Source organism: Schistocerca nitens, chromosome 6 (genome assembly GCF_023898315.1).
Source record: "Schistocerca nitens isolate TAMUIC-IGC-003100 chromosome 6, iqSchNite1.1, whole genome shotgun sequence".
NCBI lineage: Eukaryota > Metazoa > Arthropoda > Insecta > Orthoptera > Acrididae > Schistocerca > Schistocerca nitens.
Window position 1 is genome coordinate 68,811,543 of NC_064619.1, and position 6,926 is coordinate 68,818,468.

Genomic DNA, 6,926 nt, shown 5'->3' on the forward strand with positions numbered 1-6,926 from the left:
ACCAGCGAGGCCGGCGAATCACGTCAGCGCGGTACGTGCGCGCGCGTGTCCGCCGTGAATTATTGAGCTCTTCCGCCGCCAGGGGATAACACGGCGCTGGCGGCTCGGCTCCGCCGAGCGTGGCTCCCGCAACCGGCGGCCACTCACCGCAGATGCCCGCACGCGCGCCTACCGAAACGCACGCGGCTCCCCGTCCCGTCCTTCTACGGTGACAACGGCTGACAGTACCGGCGTCACGTGACAAACTTCGAAGGACGTTGCGTTACCAGCGGCACGGTCCTGTTGCTTGATTTAGCAACACGAACACATCCGTTAGCTAGGAAACACGACGGGAGCTATTTTATCCCCTTTCTCTTTCTTCCTGTCCTCTTCGTTCGTGTTTCCTATTGGAGCAGTTCCTCTATTTCCATAGCAGTCCAAATTCTCTATGAAAAGAAGAGATAATACAATGTGTCCGATATATAACTTCAACAAGAGAATTCTGATCTGAAAATGATCACATCCTATAATTTCAAAGAGCGTTTCCACAGTAACATATCTTAAACGAATTTGCTAATAGCCATAAAAATAAATAGGCAACGGCCTTGCCGCAGTGGATACTCCGGTTCCCGTCAGATCACCGAAATTAAGCGCTGTCGGGCGTGGCTGGTACTTGGATGGGTGACCATCAGGGCCACCATGCTCTGTTGCCACTTTACGCGGTGCACCCAGCCTCGTGATCCCAATTAAGGAGCTACTCGACCGTATAGTAGCGGCTCCGGTCAAAGGAAACCATCCTAACGACCGGAAGAGCGCTGTACGGACCACAAACCCCTCCTATCTGCATCCTCAGCTGAGGATGATACGGCGGTCGGATGGTCCCGATGGGCCACTTGTGACCTGAAGACGGAGCGCTATATAAAAATAAATGAAATATATATTTTTTCTGCGACACTGTGGTTATTAAGAACTCGTTTTCTACTTATCAGGATACTCGAATGATGTTTTTCTTTGCATATTTTATACACAATTTGATGAAAGAAAATGTGAGAAAAAAAATCTGGAAATTTGTGTTAAGATCCTACGGGACCAATCTGATGAGGTCATCGGTCCCTAAGCTTACACACTACCTAATCTAGTTTACACTAAGGACAAAACACACACCCATGCCCGATGACGGACTCGAACCTCCGACGGGGGCAGCCGCGCGTAGCTTGACAAGGCGATTCAGACCGCAAGTGTAGCACCACGTCGAGGTCAGAAGCAGTGGGAATGCAGAGTGAATTATGGTCTCATGTACGTAGCCAAGACAAACTTCTAGTTGGAGCAAGCGCTGGCCCACTGTGGGCAGTGACTGACAAGTGTTTCGTGCATCACTGAGGCCTTGCGTGGCACAACAGCTGAACTCGTTCGGGTATCGGCATGACTGGCCAAGGACGTGCCTGTCTCAGTGAAGTCCTATACAGACAGAATACAGGCAGCCACCGTTACCATCGGCCTGTGAAAGAACAAACGGCTAACAAATTGGAGATTGGGAGCAGCCGCATGGAGACGGAATTGCAAGCATGACAGAGCAGCAAGGTGATTGGGCTGATGGAGAGCTAAAGCTAGGTGTGGTTTGCTGTCAACACGAGCCACCATTCCAGCTGGAGCAGTGGATGGTGTTCACATTTCTATTTCCAGGGGACGCAGTACGGCTGGGAGCAAGGAAGTGCTGGCCGAAGTGTGGCGTCCACTATGACAAGTGGAGGACAGTGTACTGCTATGACTCTTTCCATCTTGTCATGCAAACTGTTGAGCCTACTCTGGCATACTTAAGTTACCAAATACATGTGTTGCTGAAGGATGGTGAGGTCTCTGTTACGTGTGGAGTTGTAGAATGGTACTTCATCTGATTGAATTGTATTTTAGGGTATTTTTTATTTATCGTATGATGATACAGAGCTTGGATCAAATACAGTGTAAGAAATGACAAGCAAAATACATGTACAGAAACAAATGTTCAAAGTATTATTCTAAATTATCTACACATTACACATGTTCTTAGATTTCTAAGTCCAGTCTGTTCATCCAGTTGAGCCCTTCAGGTGATGCATGTTAGATATCATTTATTGATCCCCCAAAGGCTCGTTTCGGGCATTCGCCAACCGTGTGATTAACTGTTTGCAGGGAAGCTCCACAATCACAATCTGGAGATGTCACCCAGCCCCATTTATGCTTTAGATATACGTAGTTCCCTTGTCTTGTTCGGATGCGGTAGATGATTCTCCACTGGGGTCTGGGGAGTGTGAAACCTGGAACTTGCATGGAAGGCTTTTCAACCAGATGACCGTTGAGCATTGACGATTCTTCCCACTGATTTCTCCATACTTCTTTGATGCTAAAGTCGGAGTTTACACTAAGGACAACACACACCCATGCCCGATGACGGACTAGAACCTCCGACGGGGGCAGCCGCGCGGACCGTGAAAAGGCGGTTTAGACCGCGCGGCTACCCCACGCGGTTGAAAAGTAAGATAAATGGCATGTAACTTCCAGTCCATGTGCATGTGACGTATCGCTTATCTAGGTGAGCTGATCAACCGCCTAGAATTGCTACGAGAAAGAGAGAATTTTATACACTGCTGAATGCTAGTGAGCCCAACCCTGCTTGTCGACCGTTTCCGGCCAACTAGGTGCGGGGACAATGAGCGCGTTGCCGGAAACTGGTAAATCCCAGAGATGGAAGTTTGGACGGCTGGTTTTCGGACTGCCTTTGTACAGAATATTCTCCAGGATATGGCGCAATGTCAGACAATCTTAAAGATGGACAAGTTACAGCTCTCTGAGATTCGACAATAACTCACATAAAATATAGTGACAAGCTGAATATATCTGCGATCTCAGAAAAACGAGGCGCATCCAATGGCACAAAGGTATTTCAAGGTCTTTAAAACTTCGGAATCTAATATTTCACAGAAAATAAAGATTTTTACAATTAACCTCCGTTCCGGTCGCTGTGGCCGAGTGGTTCTAGGCGCTTCAGTCCAGAACCACGCTGCTGCAACGGTCGCAGGTTCGAATCGTGGATGTGTGTGATGGCCATAGGTTAGTTAACCTCAGATGTTAAGTCCCTTAGTCGTCAGAGCCATTTGAACCAAACCTCCGAATTAACAACTTTTAATCGCTTCATTCGAGTTTAACAGACTTCATCTCACTGCACTATAGCTATCATACCTGAATGCTATGCATGTGTATGTATTTTATTTATTGACTTACGACGTCATTTAGACCTTTTTCATTACGGAAATGTTTGTCAGAACATCGTATTCTCCACATTTGCATATCAAGTAAATGCGGTATCAGTACCTCATATTTTGTTATGCTTGTGTTTTTATTTAATGAATAGTTTACTAATTTGTCAGTAACTTTATTTAAATGTTGACTGCAAGTTCTATTAAAAAAACTGTGCTAATTTAAAAGTGGTCAATCGCGTTTGTAGGTGGACACCACCTTTGTAGAAGAATGCCAAAAGACACTTCTGACTTGCAGGCCTTAATAGTTGTTTAAACTATAACTAACAACAGTTCGTTGTCATTCGGTGTCACCGTACTTGTGCAAGAATCCTCTCTTATTTATTTATAAAACAACTATTACTTTAATTTATTGTAAGTGATCTGATGGAAACTTTGTTTATAACATTTCTTTAATTTGAATATTGTTGTAATAAATTAGTTTAGTTCGGGGAAGTGGTCGTGTGAGTCACATGGTGTCTGTGGAGCTTGAGAACGATGTATTCTTGGTGTGGATGGCCTTCAGCCAATGAGAGTTGGAAAGTGGCGGAACACTGCTGGAGCACGCTGGAGACTGTGATTTTTCCAGTGAAAATCTCAAACGAGCGATTCTGAACACTTTATGTCGAGCTCTTGAAGAAGGCAGACTGCCTATGGTAAACAGCGTGATTCAGTGGTGCAATTCTCTTACTTTTGAAGGGGCTATAATTCACGAGAGACCAAAATGTGCCCCGCTTATATTGCGGAACTGAGAACAAACAGAGTATGGATTACTATTCTTTGTATCCCTTGTGTTAATCTGTGAATCATCATATCGAACTCTCATCTGTTTTGAGCTGATGAATACTTCGCATATTTTGATTACGAAATGGACTATAGTTTTCTTGAGTCTTTGATGAATATTTAGTTTGGCGATTTTGCTACTGTTCTCCTGACGCTCTGAACGTAACTTTACTGTATTTGATAGTGGTATTTTCTGTCTGATGTTTAAATGAATATCGTAGGAGCACTTCCAATTTATTTGAGATGTCTTTTCTTGAATAAACGTTATTCAACATATTTCTCTGTCGTCTACATCAATTGCAGACGTTAGAACAGAACCCTTGTTATCAAATTAATCACTTAACTTTTATTTTGTGTTTCTGCGAATTTTATTAATTCGCAATTCTAGCCAATGCTTAGACTATTTGACTGCAGGACACAGCTAAAGCTTATTATTTGCAGCGAATTAGCTGCGGGGAATTAAAGCAGACATTCGCGGCTCGATCCTATGACTATATCGATCCACTCTTTGCAAACAGAGCTTTGCATAGCCCCAGTACCTGAAGTACAAGCAATATCAGGCAAAGTCGCTACTGGTTTACTCGTATGGACTGCTGTTTAGAAGAGCAATAATTCAGCAGTAACCGTTAGGTACCGTCGCATGCACAAAGAGTCAAAAGCCGCAATAATTTTCCTAGCTTAAAAGTGCAAGCAGTGGCATGTGTTTAGTACACTTGCTGAATAACGACAATACATAAAAGCTGTTACTGTTGTACAAACATGCAAGGTTACTATCTCCGACGCCAGTTGGATACTCACAAAGAATAACAGTGCAAATCGCTCTACCCTATCGTTATAAACTGTGAAGTCATCCGTTGTCAATATTAAGCTTTTCTTAGAGAGAACAAAAATGAAGTAGGACGTAACAGCAAGCAGAATCATATCCATTCATGAATCTATTCGGTGCTGAATTGCACGGATTTACGCCAGAATTTCTTGTTTCGTAACTGGCATAAGATTCCGTTTCTCTGTTCTTTGAATAAAGATTTTCAGTACCACTTATGTGATGATCATATTATTTACAGGAATGTCTGTGCTCATAGGAACCTAACAGTTTTCGGACGTCCTGGCTTTCCTCCAAGAGATTATTTGACTTGCTTTTTCATTTGAAATTATCATTACATATGGTCGAAAGCAAAGAGGAAAGTTGTCTTAGAACGCGGAAGTAGATTTTGACAGAGATCGCTCTGGGCTACTGCCTTTAGGTATAGCACGTATCATCAAGGCATAAATATGACAGCAAGCCAAAAAAAATTTTTACTTCCGAACCTTTATTCCGATTCTGTAGCTGTTGTTTATGCGCGTAAAATTCTGTAGCTCAGTTAAAACCTTCGACGTACACATTGGCATAAAACTGCTAAGAAAATAGATGTCAGCATGAAATCCATATCACCGCACACATTTTACTTCTGAAGATATTTAAACTCTCTACAGTATTCTGAAGTACAATGAAGACACTCCTTTTCATTGTTGTAGTTGTTGTGGCTTTCAGCTCGAAGACTACTTTGATGCAGCTCTACATACTACTCTGTCCTGTGCAAGCCTCTTCATATACGAATAAGTACTGCAACCTACTGCTTACCGAATCTGTTTACTATAACCATATCTTACTCTCTCTCTCTCTCTTTCTCTCTCTACGATTTTTACCCTCCCCCCTCCCCTCTCCCACACACACACACTTACTTCCAATACCAAATTGCTGATTACTTGATATCTCAGAAGTCAACTTGTCCCACAAATTTCTTCTCTCCCTAGTTCTGTTCACTACTTCCTCATTAATTACGTGATCGACCCATCTGATCACTAATCCTTTTTTATCCAAACTGTTTATCGTCCATGTTTCACTACCATATGTGGCTATAATCCAGACAAATACCTTAAAAAAAGACTTCCTAACAAAAGCCATATTCGGTGTCAACAAATTTCTCTTCTGCAGAAATGTTTTCACGCCATTGTCAGTCTACATTTATTATCCCCTCTACTTCGGCTATCATCAGTTATTTTACTGTCCAAATAGCAAAACTCATCTACAACTTTAAGTACCTCGTTTCCTAATCTGAGTACCTTACCATCATCTTCTTTAATTCAACTATATTTCATGATCCTTGTTTTGCTTCTGTTGATGTTCATCTTATAACCTCCTTTCAAGACACTGCCCGTTCCGTTCAGCTGCTATTTCATGGCTTTAGCTGTCTGTGACATAATTACAGTGCCTTCGGCAAATCTCAAAGTTTTTTATTTCTTCTCCCTGGATTTTAATTAGTTCTCCAAAGTTTTCTTTGGTTTCCTTTACTGCTTGCTCAATATAAATATTGAATAATATCGGGGATAGGCTACAACCCTGACCCGCTCACTTCTCAACCACTGCTTCCCTTTCGTGCCCCTCGACTCTTATAACTGCAATCTTCTTTCTGTACAAGTTGTAAATAGCCTTTCACTCCCAGTATTTTACCCCTGCTGTCTTTAGAATTTCAAAGACAGTATGCCAGCCGATATAGTGAAAAGCTTTCTCAAAATCTGCCATAAATGTAGAATTGTCTTGCCTTCGCCTACCATCGAAGTTAAGTCCTGGGGTCCTCGCTTGTTCCTACATTTCTACGATATCCAGACTGATCTTCTCCGAGGTCGGCTTCCGGCAGTTTTACCATTTCTCTGGGAAGATTTCGTGTTAGTATTTTGCACTCATGACTTATTATTAAACTGAGAGTTCGGCAGTTTCCACTCCTGTCGCAACTGCTTTCTTTCGAATTGGAATAACTATATTCTTCATGAAGTCTGAGACTATTTAATCTGCCTCATACGTCTTCCACACCAGATGAAAGAATTTTGTCATGGTTGGCCCTCCCAAGGCTA

At 42.7% G+C, this 6,926-nt stretch overlaps 1 pseudogene; it reads left to right on the forward strand.

Moving 5' to 3' along the window:
• Window positions 1-574: 574 nt before the first annotated feature.
• LOC126263923 (5S ribosomal RNA) lies at window positions 575-692 on the forward strand (annotated as a pseudogene).
• The last annotated feature ends 6,234 nt before the right edge of the window (window positions 693-6,926 follow it).